This window comes from Coregonus clupeaformis, chromosome 10 (genome assembly GCF_020615455.1).
Source record: "Coregonus clupeaformis isolate EN_2021a chromosome 10, ASM2061545v1, whole genome shotgun sequence".
Classification (NCBI taxonomy): domain Eukaryota; kingdom Metazoa; phylum Chordata; class Actinopteri; order Salmoniformes; family Salmonidae; genus Coregonus; species Coregonus clupeaformis.
In genome coordinates, this window is record NC_059201.1 from 44,085,051 (window position 1) to 44,101,165 (window position 16,115).

Here is a 16,115-nt window from a genome sequence, read left to right on the forward strand (position 1 = left end):
CCAAATAATGTTGTTGACTCGTCCTATACTCGTATTTGTGGTCAAAGCATGAAAGAGAAAAAACACTTCAAAAACCTCACCATTGCAGGTATGGTTCCATTGTATAAGAATTACTGCTATACGGTCTTTGTATTGAAGATTTTTTATTATTTGATTCTATACATTATGGCTTCATGTATGAATGTGATTGTGTGAGTCCTTGAAAACACAGAGAGAAAGAACAACTTGTCAGACGGATGTGTTCCTGTCCTGTCTTTTCATATCATTGCAGATCTACATAAAAGCCCAAAAAGACAGCTGTGGTGTTTCTCTTACTTTCTTTGGTGGTTCTGTGGTACATATAAGGACCGCTACACACACACACAACAAAACAGTCGTGAAAAAGGCACGACAATGCCTCTTCCCCCTCAGTAGGCTGAAAAGATTTGGCATGGGCCATCAGATCCTCATAAAGTTATACAGCTGCACCATTGAGAGCATCTTGACTGGCTGCATCACAGCTTGGTATGGCAACTGCCTGGCATCCGACCGCAAGGCGCTACAGAGGGTAATGCGTAAGGCACCAGTACATCACTGGGTCCGAGCTCCCTTCCATCAAGGACCTCTATACCAGGCGGTGTCAGAGGAAGGCCCTAAAAATTGTCAAAGACTCCAGCCACCCAAGTCATACACTGTTCTCTCTGCTACAGCATGGCAAGCGGTACCGATGCTCCAAGTCTGGAACCAACAGGTCCCTGAACAGCTTCTACCTCCAAGCCATAAGACTACTCAACTTTTTTTGACTCATCACATTAGCTGCTGCTACTGTTTATTATCTATCCTGTTGCCTAGTCACTTTATTCCTATTTATACAGTGCTGTGAAAAAGTATTTACCCCCTCTCTGATTTTCTCTATTTTTGCATATTTTTTTATACTGAATGTTATCAGATCTTCAACCAACACCTAATATTAGATAAAGGGAACCTGAATTTACAAATAACAAAAAAAGGATACTTATTTTATTTATTTAGGGGGCAAATACTTTTTCACAGCACTGTACATACAGTGGGGAGAACAAGTATTTGATACACTGCCCGATTTTGCAGGTTTTCCTACTTACAAAGCATGTAGAGGTCTGTAATTTTTATCAAAGGGACACTTCAACTGTGAGAGACGGAATCTAAAACAAAAATCCAGAAAATCACATTGTATGATTTTTAAGTAATTAACTTGCATTTTATTGCATGACATAAGTATTTGATACATCAGAAAAGCAGAACTTAATATTTGGTACAGAAACCTGTGTTTGCAATTACAGAGATCATACGTTTCCTGTAGGTCTTGACCAGGTTTGCACACACTGCAGCATGGATTTTGGCCCACTCCTCCATACAGACCTTCTCCAGATCCTTCAGGTTTCGGGGCTGTCGCTGGGCAATACGGACATTCAGCTCCCTCCAAAGATTTTCTATTGGGTTCAGGTCTGGAGACTGGCTAAGCCACTCCTGGACCTTGAGATGCTTCTTACGGAGCCACTCCTTAGTTGCCCTGGTTGTGTGTTTCGGGTCGTTATCATGCTGGAAGACCCAGCCACGACCCATCTTCAATGCTCTTACTGAGGGAAGGAGGTTGTTGGCCAAGATCTCGCGATACATGGCCCCATCCATCCTCCCCTCAATATGGTGCAGTCGTCCTGTCCCCATTGCAGAAAAGCATCCCCAAAGAATGATGTTTCCACCTCCATGCTTCACGGTTGGGATGGTGTTCTTGGGGTTGTACTCATCCTTCTTCTTCCTCCAAACACGGCGAGTGGAGTTTAAACCAAAAAGCTCAATTTTTGTCTCATCAGACCACATGACCTTCTCCCATTCCTCCTCTGGATCATCCAGATGGTCATTGGCAAACTTCAGATGGGCCTGGACATGCGCTGGCTTGAGCAGGGGGACCTTGCGTGCGCTGCAGGATTTTAATCCATGACGGCGTAGTGTGTTACTAATGGTTTTCTTTGAGACTGTGGTCCCAGCTCTCTTCAGGTCATTGACCAGGTCCTGCCGTGTAGTTCTGGGGTGATCCCTCACCTTCCTCATGATCATTGATGCCCCACGAGGTGAGATCTTGCATGGAGCCCCAGACCGAGGGTGATTGACCGTCATCTTGAACTTCTTCCATTTTCTAATAATTGCGCCAACAGTTGTTGCCTTCTCACCAAGCTGCTTGCCTATTGTCCTGTAGCCCATCCCAGCCTTGTGCAGGTCTACAAGTTTATCCCTGATGTCCTTACACAGCTCTCTGGTCTTGGCCATTGTGGAGAGGTTGGAGTCTGTTTGATTGAGTGTGTGGACAGGTGTCTTTTATACAGGTAACGAGTTCAAACAGGTGCAGTTAATACAGGTAATGAGTGGAGAACAGGAGGGCTTCTTAAAGAAAAACTAACAGGTTTGTGAGAGCCGGAATTCTTACTGGTTGGTACGTGATCAAATACTTATGTCATGCAATAAAATGCAAATTAATTACTTAAAAATCATACAATGTGATTTTCTGGATTTTTGTTTTAGATTCCGTCTCTCACAGTTGAAGTGTACCTATGATAAAAGTTACAGACCTCTACATGCTTTGTAAGTAGGAAAACCTGCAAAATCGGCAGTGTATCAAATACTTGTTCTCCCCACTGTACATATCGACCTCAAATACCTCGTACCCCTGCACATCGACTCGGTACTGGTACCCTGTGTATATAGCCAAGTTATCGTTACTCATTGTGTATTTATTATTACTTTTATTATTATGTGTTTTACTTTTCTATTATTTCTCTATTTTCTTTCTCTCTGCATTGTTGGAAGGTGCCTGTAAGTAAGCATTTCACTGCTGGTCTATACCTGTTATTTACGAAGCATGTGACGAATAAAATTTAATTTAATTTAAATTGTAATTCTTACTGACAAGCTATGTATGATTGGTGATATTTTGTGACATGAAATCTTAGGTAATGTACATCATGTACCTGAGAGAGATATTGAGCCTGATTTGATAGAATATGTGTGTATCCTTGAAAAATTAGAAAAACATCAACAACATACAGGAGCCTATAAGCCAAGTTAGTAGGCAATAGGGCCTATAACATACACCAAAAGTATGTGGACACCCCTTCAAATTAGTGGATTCGGCTATTTCAGCTACACCTGTTGCTGACAGGTGTATAACATCGAGCACACCGCCATGCAATCTCCATAGACAAACATTGGCAGTAGAATGGCCCATACTGAAGAGCTCAGTGACTTTCAACGTGGCACCGTCATAGGATGCCACATTTCCAACAAGTCAGTTCATCACATTTCTGCCCTGCTAGAGCTGCCCCGGTCAACTGTAAGTGCTGTTATTGTGAAGTGGAAATGTCTAGGAGAAACAACGGCTCAGCCGTGAAGTGGTAGGCCACACAAGCTCACAGAATGGGACTGTCGAGTGCTGAAGCGCGTAGCTCGTATAAATTGTCTGTCCTCGGTTGCAACACTCCAGACTGCCATTGTAAGCAACGTCACCACAATAACTGTTAGTCGGGAGCTTCATGAAATGGGTTTCCATGGCCGAGAAGCCACGCACATGCCTGAGATCACCATGCACAATGCCAAGCGTCGGCTGGAGTGGTGTAAAGCTCACTGCCATTGGACTCTGGAGCAGTGGAAACGCATTCTCTGGAGTGACGAATCACGCTTCACCATCTGGCAGTCCGATGGACAAATCTGGGTTTGGCGGTTGCCAGGAGAACGCTACCTGCCCAAATGCATAGTGCCAACTGTAAAGTTTGGTGGTGAAGAAATATTGGTCTGGGGCTGTTTTTCATGGTTCGGGCTAGGCCCCTTAGTTCCATTGAAGGGAAATCTTAATGCTACAGCATACAATGACATTCTATATGATTCTGTGCTTCCAACTTTGTGGCAACAGTTTGGGGAAGGCCCTTTCCTGTTTCAGCATGACAATGCCCTCGTGCACGAAGCGAGGTCCATACAGAAATTGTTTGACAAGATCATTGTGGAAGAACTTGACTGGCCTGCACAGAGCCCTGGCCTCAACCACCATTGGGATGAATTGGAAGGCCGACTGCGAGCTAGGCCTAATCGCCCATCATCAGTGCCCGACCTCACTAATGCTCTTGTGGCTGAATGGAAGCAAGTTCACGCAGCAATGTTTCAACATCTAGCAGAAAGTATTCCCAGAAGAGTGGAAGCTGTTATAGTAGCAGAGGGGTGGCCAACTCCATTGTTCGACGAGCAGGTGTCCACATACTTTTGACCATGTAGTGTATTATGCCTTTAGCCAGTGGTTCTCAAACCTCTCCTCAGGTACCCTCAGACGTTTCACAATTTTGTTGTAGTCCTGAACTATCTCATCCGATTTACCTAAAGGGCTTGGTGAGTAGTTGAATAAGGTGTGCTAGCTTTGAATATATCAAAAACATGGAACGCTAGGGGTCACCGAGAAGAGGTTTGAGAACTACTGCATTAGGCTACACTGAAACTAACTAAAAACGTTATATATTGTCCATATGATTTATATATTGGTATATTTTATTTGTATTAGTCCAAAAAGATGGTTCTGCACAGAGGCCACTTTTATTAGGCCTAAATCAGTGACTGGATTCTGCTTTGTTAAAAAACAACTGTAGGCAAGAAACCTCCCAAACCACTCTTCGATCTGTTGAATCTTATATAAAATGTCTCATGTGCTTGATTAACCTAATTAATCGTGGCTGGCAATCAACGCTCCTAATAGCCTGTTGGTTGTTATGGTGATCGAGATGTGGAAAGGATCATGTAAATATTATTCTAAGGGAAAAAACGAGTTTTAATTTAGCCTACATAACAAATTGAATGAAATGTCTTTCCACATCCCATTAATAACCTCGAGGGCCAGTATATCGCGCGCTTGAGAAATTATTCCAATCCAGATGGCGTACCTATCCTTTCTGTCCTCCAATAAAGCATTGAACCCTTCTGAAATCTGTGAAATGATCTGTTCAAAATCGAGGACAGTCCGTGAGTACACTGCTGCTGTACAGACTGTTCCCGGTAGTTGCGCTGCGCTGCGCTGCGCGAGCTGCGGCGGCGCTCGGCACAGAATGGGTTAAAGGGTCAGGGTGTCTACTAGAACACTGTGTCCTCACCAGAGTGCAGCTACAGTACAGCCGGAACATTGTGTTACTTTGTGGCCACTTTCCAAGACCTGCCCTTAATTTGTACACTAAATGCCCCCCCAACCGTCTTTCCACATCCCATTAATAACCTCGGCAGCCAGTATATCGCGCGCTTAAGAAATTATTCCAATCCAGATGACGTACCTATCCTTTCTGTCCTCCAATAAAGCATTGAACCCTTCTGAAATCTGTGAAATGTTCTGTTCAAAATCGAGGACAGTCCGTGAGTACACTGCAGCTGTACAGACTGTTCCCGGTAGTTGCGCTGCGCGAGCTGCGGCGGCGCTCGGCACAGAATGGGTTAAAGGGTCAGGGTGTCTACTAGAACACGGTGTCCTCACCAGAGTGCAGCTACAGTACAGCCGGAACATTGTGTTACTTTGTGGCCACTTTCCAAGACCTGCCCTTAATTTGTACCCCCAACCCTCAGTTCCTTCCACCTTCTTCACAGTGTCATTTCAATTCTCTTCTCCATGTGGCTCAAACTCGCGTGTTGATCGTCACTAGTGTCCGGGGGTATTGACTGTAAAAAAAAACTGCCGGCAGAACATTTAGTACCCTGGTTGGTTATGAGAGGGCGGGTTTGAAATCACGGTGCTTACGTGCGTTGCAGAGCCAGTGTGGCGATATACCGGCTGAAGTAATAGCACGAAAGCAGCACACGAGCAATATAATAAATATAAAAAGGTAAGTTACAGCTTTAGCCTATTTCTTATTATTTTATGGAAATAGGATAATTGGTTTGCTTTATTGGGCATGTTTTAACCATCAAGACCGAGTAGGTATCGAGTTACAATGTATCCAATTGTACCCGGTTAGAAATGAAGGTGCCTCAGAATAAGATTTATAAATAGATAATAAAAAACATAAAAGTTTACATTTGATATACTTATGATTCAGCTTATTTGTCTTATCTAGAATCAGTGTTCAGCACTATTAAGTTGTGTTCTAGGCTTCTTTTCCAGATACATGTGGATATCATGCTCATGTTCTATTCCTCTACTTATCACTTGTCAATGTTTTTAATGAGAGTGGAATGAATTTACATCAATTGAAGGTGTTAATCAAATGCTATTATAAAGGATAACTCTTTATGATTTTCGGTTATTTCTTTCTCAATCTCTCTTACACACATGCACACACACACACACACACACACACACACACACACACACACACACACACACACACACACACACACACACACACACACACACACACACACACACACACACACACACACACACACACACACACACACACACACACACACACACACACACACTGTGAATAATGTATCTAACATCTTACTCTCAATTAATATTTTCAATTTCATTAAAGGTAAATCAAATAGACCTACAATGAAAATGTAGCCCCATGTCTTCTTATTACAGGTAGTTAAGAAATGGCAATTAATCTAATATATGGTAGACAGTAACATTTATTTGACGTTTACGTTACATTTATTCAACATGTATCTCCAGAACCATTGGTGATGCAGTGAATGAATCATAGCATATAGGTGTGACTCTCGTTTGAAAAAACAACAACATGATTTGATCAATTTCTTGTTTCAGTCTAGTTAGTGACTTGAAGACTGAGCAGAACAGATATGAACTAGGACACTTAGAAATACATTTATCTGTAATTGCCTTTGCGCCACAATAAATGTATAAAATTGCAGGTTGCATGTTGGAAGGCAACCATGGCATTTATTTCAGCACATGTTCAAGGCTTGTTATGTGTGGGGGTTTACGTGGACATACAGTACCCTCAGTATTATCAGACCAAGGTTTCCTCCCAAGGTCTGCTTGGCCACATAATGGTTTACTGCATTTCAGCCTTCCTATCTATTTGCCAATGTTGTGGGGGCAGGTAGGTTGGTCATGTGGGAGAGTGCATGGCATTGGGCACATGTCTTTAGTATTTTATGGTGGTAAAGCTGACAGTCAGAGGGAGAACTTGGCCCATATTCATAAAGTCTCAGAGTATGAGTACTGTATTGTATTCATTATTAAGGGTAAACTAATCCTTTATCAGCAATTCTACTCCTAGACACTCTATGATTAAGGGGCCAAGAGTGGTATGGTACGGATAGATGAGACGACATGACCCTGTGGAAATAAATCAGAGAGAGAGAGTGTTGGAGAGAGAGAGAGAGAGAGAGAGAGAGAGAGAGAGAGTATGAGAGAGAAAAAGAGAGCATTTCCAAGAAATGGCATCCAGCGATCGCCCTGAATGAAATGAGTCCAGACAGTATTGACTTAGCAGCACAGATACCTCGTACCTTGGGTCATATAATGCCCATGTCATTACATATCAGACCCCATTCCCTGCTTCTAGATGAAAGGGTATTCTGCTGCTACCTGGCTTTCTTTCCAACCAAGGTGCTTAATAAAATATCAAATTGGAAATGTGGAAATTTCAGCAAGTCTTAGAGGACAATGGAAGTTGACTTGTAAAATAAGTGTGTATAATTTAAAACCAACACTCTTCCTCTTGTGTCCTATTAAAGCAGAGAAATTCAACCAAAACCATTAGGAACGTGTTTCCCCGATGAAAGACCCAAGCACCTCCGTAGAAAACCCTGATGAGGGCTATATTTCCAATTAAGTTTGTTTTAATAGTAAATAAATGTTTTTTTTCTAGTCAACTTCCTTTGTCCTCCAATACTTGATTAATATTTTTCACATAATTCCTACTTTGAACCATGGCAGACAATGTCCCTCTCCCCAGGACTGACAATGTCTACTTAGCCTATGTTAGACAATGTCCACTATGACAGAAAATGTCCTGTTCTTTTAGACAATGTCCTGTTCTTTCAGACAGTATCCCAGTCCGTAACCATGTCAGCCTTTGTCAGCCAGGACAGCCAGACAGTGTCTCCAGTTTGGCTACCACTGCTCTTTATATGTGGATTAGCGTGAAGCATTGACTTGTGATAAAGTGCTTTGAGGCACAATGTGTATCTGTGGAGTGACTGTGCTGCTGGAGCTCTCAGGACTGAATGTTCTCTACTTTGTTATGTTCCGTCCCTGCATTTCTCCACAGGGTCTCTGAGTTCCACGCTCTCTCTGACTAAGACGCACTGACGCACTGCTGGCTCTACCACAGCTGTAACTTATATTGAAAATCCTATACCCAGATGGTTTACATTTATTCATCATAAAGATGAAGTTAAAGACAAATGCACAAACATTCTGAATGACTGATGATTGGATGAAATACTGTGATACAGAATGACATTACACATTCAGTTATTAGAGTACCGTAGCCTGTGTTACACATTTTTTTTTACAGAGTACTTCTAATATTTAGAATTGAGACTTTCCCCCCTCCAAAGTCAGATTGGACATTTCAGCAATAAAAATATGATTTTGTTTTGTTTTTCTGCGTCAATCCCTGCATTTCCCCAATTAAAAAAAGACGTAATGTGCGTTAGTCTCTATTTGTGTTGAGGGGAACCTATTTGGGTATTGCCATCCGAAGCAGATGCTGTGTTGTGACTGAGTAGGTTTCAGATTGGTGAACACCATCAGATTGTGCCAGGAACTCAGAACAGAAGGAACATCGTGTTCCCCCCCACACACTACTCACAAACACACACACACTCTGCGCAGACACATACATAGATGGACACACAACCCAGATGGACACACACATACACATGCACACACACTACTGTGCAGATGAACACAGACAGAGATGGACAGAGGCAGACACAGACACAGAGGTGGACAGAGACAGACAGAGTCAGACCGACACACTGGCACACATAGGCATACACGCATTCCCCCGCGCAGAGCCACTCATATTTTAGGTTACATTTATAATTATTTTACTAGATCATTAAATCAACTAATTATTCTTACGTGTTATTGATGTGTGTGTGTGTGTGTGTGTGTGTTAATGCATTTGGCCCTGTCAATGTGGAAAGCTATAATGTTACAGCTCCCAGAACATGATGTTCTGTTCCAACTTTTTTTAGAAGTGATGTCCATTCCGTATTAAGAAAGGCCCCAGTCCCAGAAAATAATGATACTTTTAAGCTTTATTACTATGGTTATTGCTGTTTACGTTAACAATGGCAAGTGATTACATGCTACTTATATCCTTCTGATGTATGTGAGAACAAATGTGAGATTCTTACATACAGTGCATTCGGAAAGTATACAGATCCCTTGACTTTTTCCACATTTTGTTACGTTATAGCCTTATTCTAAAATGGATTAAATAGTTTTTTCCCCTCATCAATCTACACACAATACCCCATAATGATAAAGCAAAAACAGGTTTTTAGAAATGTTGGCACATTTTTTACAAATAAAAAACAGAAATATGACATTTACATAAGTATTCAGACCCTTTACTCAGTACTTTGTTGAAGCACCTTTGGCAGTAATTACAGCCTCGATTCTTCTTGGGTATGACGCTACAAGCTTGGCACACCTGTATTTGGGGAGTTTCTCCCATTCCTCTCTGCAGATCCTCTCAAGCTCTGTCAGGTTGGATGTGGAGCGTCACTGCATAACTATTTTCAGGTCTCTCCAGAGATGTTCGATCGGGTTCAAGTCCGGGCTCTGGCTGGGCCACTCGAGGACATTCAGAGACTTGTCCCGAAGCCACTCCTGCATTGTCTTGGCTGTGTGCTTAGGGTCGTTGTCCTGTTGGAATGTAAACCTTTGCCCCAGTCTGAGGTCCTGAGCGCTCTGGAGCAGGTTTTCATCAAGGATCTCTCTGTACTTTGCTCCGTTCATCTTTCCCTCGATCCTGACTAGTCTCCCAGTCCATGCCGCTGAAAAACATCCCCACAGCATGATGCTGCCACCACCATGCTTCACTGTAGGGATGGTGCCAGGTTTCCTCCAGATGTGATGCTTGGCATTCAGGCCAAAGAGTTCAATATTGGTTTTCATCAGACCAGAGAATCTTGTTTCTCATGGTCAGAGTCCTTTAGGTGCCTTTTGGCAAACTCCAAGCGGGTTGTCATGTGCCTTTTACTGAGGAGTGGCTTCCGTCTGGCCACTCTACCATAAAGGCCTGATTGGTCGAGTGCTGCAGAGGTGGTTGTCCTTCTGGAAGGTTCTCCCAACTCCACAGAGGAACTCTGGAGCTCTGTCAGAGTGACCATAGGGTTCTTGGTCACCTCCCTGACCAAGGCCCTTCTCCCCGATTGCTCAGTTTGGCCAGCTCTAGGAAGAGTCTTGGAAGAGTCTTGGTGGTTCCAAACTTCTTCCATTTAAGAATGATGGAGGCCACTGCATTCTTGGGGACCTTCAATGCTGCAGAGATGTTTTGCTATCCTTCCCCAGATCTGTGCCTCGACACAATCCTGTCTCGGAGCTCTAAGGACAATTACTTCGACCTCATGGCTTGGTTTTTGCTCTGACATGCACTGTCAACCGTGGGACCTTATATAGACAGGTGTGTGCCTTTCCAAATCATGTCCAACCAATTGAATGTACCACTGGTGGACTCCAATCAAGTTGTATAAACATCTCAAGGATGAAAAATGGAAACAGGATGCACCTGAGCTCAATTTCGAGTCTCATATCAAAGGGTCTGAATACTTATTTCTGTTTTTAATTTTTTATAAATGTGCAAACATTTCTAAAAAACAGTTTTAGCTTTGTTATTATGGGGTATTGTGTGTAGATTGATGAGGAAAAAATGTTATTTCATAAATTTTAGAATAAGGCTGTAACGTAACAAAATGTGGAAAAAAACTTTCTGAATGCACTGTAGATCTAAATTAAGCACCAAATCTGTTTGTGTGTGATTTGTGTGTGTATTAGAGAGATAGAGTGAGAGAGTATGTGTGGGTGTGTCCCACAGGCACCTCTGTACATTATGAACAATAGCACCAGTACACAGTTAGGTACTCTCCATCAGAAAGAGGAAGAGAGGAAGCTGAATTAAATGTGAAATGTGAGAGTGAGAGTGAGGGGTTAAGAAAGAGGCAGATATATATCAGGGGAGGCGGTGAGGGGGTAGAGGGGTGGAAGAGATGTAAGGAGGAAAGACTGAGCACAACGATTAATAGTAAGCCAATTAACTTAGTCTCATGTTTGGCATGAATTGTCCAGACCAGCAGTGAAGCAGGTCACTTGGTATCTAGAGGGCCAACAGATCAACTGTGTCAGCTGCTCCCAATTTGCTCCCTTTCCCTGTTACCCTTCAATGTTAGCAGATTTGTAAGGTTTAAGCAATATGGTGGAAGCTCCACCACAACCCTGCTTATTACAGTACCCGTCCAGACTCTTCAGATCTACAAACATTGAAGGGTTACGGCCAAAGGTTTATATATACACTAAATTACTGACAGGGGGCGCTGTTTTGAAGCTACCGCGCCTCCAGCTTGACACTCACCCACCATTGCAAAAAATATTTTGGAAGCTATATTTTAGTCATTTAGCAGACGCTCTTATCCAGAGCGACTTACAGTTAGTGAGTGCATACATTTTTTCATACTGGCCCCCTGTGGGAATTGAACCCACAACCCTGGCGTTGCAAGCACCATGCTCTACCAACTGAGCTACAGGAAACACATTTATTATCGTCTACATTTGTTTTTGCCATATTTATTCTATTACAGACACCTTAATGCATACTTTTAATTATATTATGTAAACTAAACATAATTTACATAATTTTTTTGAGCAGTGTATATATATATTTAAGGGAACACTAAAATAACACATCCGAGATCTGAATGAATGAAATAATCTTATTAAATACTTTTTTCTTTACATAGTTGAATGTGCTGACAACAAAATCACACAAAAATGTATCAACCCATGGAGGTCTGGATTTGGAGTCACACTCAAAATTAAAGTGGAAAATCACACTACAGGCTGATCCAACTTTGATGTAATGTCCTTAAAACAAGTCAAAATGAGGCTCAGTAGTGTGTGTGGCCTCCACATGCCTGTATGACCTCCCTACAATGCCTGGGCATGCTCCTGATGAGGTGGCGGATGGTCTCCTGAGGGATCTCCTCCCAGACCTGGACTAAAGCATCCGCCAACTCCTGGACAGTCTGTGGTGCAACGTGGCGTTGGTGGATGGAGCGAGACATGATGTCCCAGATGTGCTCAATTTGATTCAGGTCTGGGGAACGGGCGGGCCAGTCCATAGCATCAATGCCTTCCTCTTGCAGGAACTGCTGACACACTCCAGCCACATGAGGTCTAGCATTGTCTTGCATTAGGAGGAACCCAGGGCCAACCGCACCAGCATATGGTCTCACAAGGGGTCTGAGGATCACATCTCGGTACCTAATGGCAGTCAGGCTACCTCTGGCGAGCACATGGAGGGCTGTGCGGCCCCCCAAAGAAATGCCACCCCACACCATGACTGACCCACCGCCAAACCGGTCATGCTGGAGGATGTTGCAGGCAGCAGAACGTTCTCCACGGCGTCTCCAGACTCTGTCACACCTGTCACATGTGCTCAGTGTGAACCTGCTTTCATCTGTGAAGAGCACAGGGCGCCAGTGGCGAATTTGCCAATCTTGGTGTTCTCTGGCAAATGCCAAACGTCCTGCACGGTGTTGGGCTGTAAGCACAACCCCCACCTGTGGATGTCGGGCCCTCATACCACCCTCATGGAGTCTGTTTCTGACCGTTTGAGCAGACACATGCACATTTGTGGCCTGCTGGAGGTCATTTTGCAGGGCTCTGGCAGTGCTCCACCTGCTCCTCCTTGCACAAAGGCGGAGGTAGCGGTCCTGCTGCTGGGTTGTTGCCCTCCTACGGCCTCCTCCACGTCCCCTGATGTACTGGCCTGTCTCCTGGTAGCGCCTCCATATTCTGGACACTACGCTGACAGACACAGCAAACCTTCTTGCCACAGCTCGCATTGATGTGCCATCCTTGATGAGCTGCACTACCTGAGCCACTTGTGTGTGTTGTAGACTCCGTCTCATGCTACCACTAGAGTGAAAGCACCGCCAGCATTCAAAAGTGACCAAAACATCAGCCAGGAAGCATAGGAACTGAGAAGTGCTCTGTGGTCACCACCTGCAGAACCACTCCTTTATTGGGGGTGTCTTGCTAATTGCCTATAATTTCCACCTGTTGTCTATTCCATTTGCACAACAGCATGTGAAATGTATTGTCAATCAGTGTTGCTTCCTAAGTGGACAGTTTGATTTCACAGAAGTGTGATTGACTTGGAGTTACATTGTGTTGTTTAAGTGTTCCCTTAATTTTTTTGAGCAGTGTATATATACACTACCAGTCAAACGTTTGGACACACTTACTCATTCAAGTGTTTTTCTTTATTTTTTACTATTTTTTACATTGTAGAATAATAGTGAAGACATCAAAACTATTAAATAACACATATGGAATCATGTAGTAACCAAAAAAGTGTTAAATAAAAAAAAATATATTTGAGATTCTTCAAATCGCCACCCTTTGCCTTGATGACAGCTTTGCACACTCTTGGCATTCTCTCAACCAGCTTCATGAGGTAGTCACCTGGAATGCATTTCAATTAACAGGTGTGCCTTCTTAAAAGTTAATTTGTGGAATTTATTTCCTTCTTAATGCGTTTGAGCCAATCAGTTGTGTTGTGAAAAGGTAGGGTGTATACAGAAGATAGCCCTATTTGGTAAAAGTCCATATTATGGCAAGAACAGCTCAAATAAGCAAAGAGAAACAACAGTCCATCATTACACAAGGTCAGTCAAGAACTTTGAACGTTTCTTCAAGTGCAGTCGCAACACCCATCAAGCGCTATGATGAAATTGGCTCTCATGAGGACCGCCACAGGAATGGAAGACCCAGAGTTACCTCTGCTGCAGAGGATACGTTCACTAGAGTTACCAGCTTCAGACATTGCAGCCCAAATAAATGCTTCACAGAGTTCAAGTAACAGACACATCTCAACATCAACTGTTCAGAGGAGACTGTGTGAATCAGGCCTTCATGGCCAAATTGTTGCAAAGAAACCACTACTAAAGTACATCAATAAGAAGAAGAGACTTGCTTGGGCCAAGAAACTCGAGCAATGGACATTAGACTGGTGGAAATTTGTCCTTTGGTCTGGAGTCCAAATTGGAGATTTTTGGTTCCAACCGCTGTGTCTTTGTGAGACGCGGTGTGGGTGAACGGATGATCTCTGCATGTGCATTTCCCACCGTAAAGCATGGAGGAGGAGGTGTTATGGTGTGGGGGTGCTTTGCTGGTGACACTGTCTGTGATTTATTTAGAATTCAAGGCACACGCTGCATTCTGCAGCGATACGACATCCCATCTGGTTTGGGTTTAGTGGGACTATCATTTGTTTTTCAACAGGACAATGACCCAACACACCTCCAGGCTGTGTAAGGGCTATTTTACCAAGAAGGAGAATGATGGAGTGCTGTATCATATGACCTGGCCTCCACAATCCCCCGACCTCAACCCAATTGAGATGGTTTGGGATGAGTCGGACCGCAGAGTGAAGGAAAAGCAGCCAACAAGTGCTCAGCATATGTGGGAACTCCTTCAAGACTGTTGGAAAATAATTCCTCAAGAAGCTGGTTGAGAGAATGCCAAGAGTGTGCAAAGAATTGAGTCACGTGACAAGATGGCGTATTGAACACACAGCGGTGCGAATCAACTCAAGATAAAAACGTAATATTCAATATCAGTAAGACAGACTAAATATTAGCACTTCATATACTCGTGGGTAATAATATTCAGTCTGGATAATAACACAAAACAAACCATAAGGCTAGAGAAATGTATCGACAAATATTACAACAACAAGCAACACTCAAACATGATGGAGGATAAACGAGGAGAATCAATCTCCAAGAGAAAACGCGACTCCTCGACGGATACAGATGATTTATGCTTTTCACTACTGGGACTGGTAAGTGTGGAAAGCGATCTGTTGAAGTCGATAAATGACAAACTGGGCATACTAGAGTTGGTCAGTAAGGATGTAAAGGAGTTGAAGGCGAGTCTTGAAATTAGTGACGAAAAAGCTGCGATAATGGAGAAAGATACAAAAAAGCTAAAAGGGACAGTCACTAAGATAGAAACGGACGTTAAGGAACTTAAAAAGGAGAACACATTTCTGAGAGAAGTCTTACTAGACATACAGACTAGATCGATGAGAGAAATTCTAGTATTTACGGGTATCCAAGAAAAAGAAGGAGAGGTTGCCGAAAAGATTGTGAAGGACTTCTTTCTTACAGTGCTTCAAATCCCACTCGATGCTGTCGATAAAATCCAACTCGAACGTGTACACCGTTTCGGACAAAGAGGACAGAGATATGAGCGTCCAATCGTTGCCAAATTTGCTTTCTTTAAGGATAAAGTAATGGTTAAAAGCCTAGGTAAAAGACTTGCTGGCACGAAAATAGGCATGAATGATCAGTTCCTGAGGGAGATTGCAGAACAGAGCAAAGTTCTGTACCCAATCTTCAAGGAAAATAGATTAAAAGGGAAGTGTGTTGCTCTCGTAGTCGATAAACTGGTTATTGACAACCAAATGTTCCGCGACACAAAGACTACTCCATGGCTATTCTGAAAGTTCTAATAGAGGAGTCGAATAATGGAACACCCAATACTTGCCATGGTAGGGATTGAAATAATAAAACACATTTATAGTATTTATAATATTTTATAAAGGGATAAGACGGTATTACGAGAAAGGATAACAAGCGAAATAATACATTTTCAAATATAACTAATTAGAATAAAAGTACTCAATCAACGTAGTGGAGATAAAAAACATAGCAAACAGAAGACATAGAAGGCACAGTATGTGGGTACATTTGAAGTCGGAAGTTTACAACACTTAGGTTGGAGTCATTAAAACTCGTTTTTCAACCCCTCCACAAATTTCTTGTTAACAAACTATAGTTTTGGCAAGTCGGTTAGGACATCTACTTTGTGCATGACACAAGTAATTTTTCCAACAATTGTTTACAGACAGATTATTTCACTT

The 16,115-nt window shown here is 42.8% G+C and overlaps 1 protein-coding gene across 1 annotated transcript in view; it reads left to right on the forward strand.

Moving 5' to 3' along the window:
- The first annotated feature begins 5,626 nt into the window (after positions 1–5,626).
- LOC121575060 (peptidyl-prolyl cis-trans isomerase FKBP5) overlaps positions 5,627–16,115 on the forward strand; it is a 33,040-nt gene continuing 22,551 nt past the window's right edge. Inside the window, exon 1 of the mRNA XM_041887873.2 lies at positions 5,627–5,855. The gene's annotated coding sequence lies outside the window, so the exon portion shown is untranslated. The remainder of the gene's footprint in view (positions 5,856–16,115) is intronic.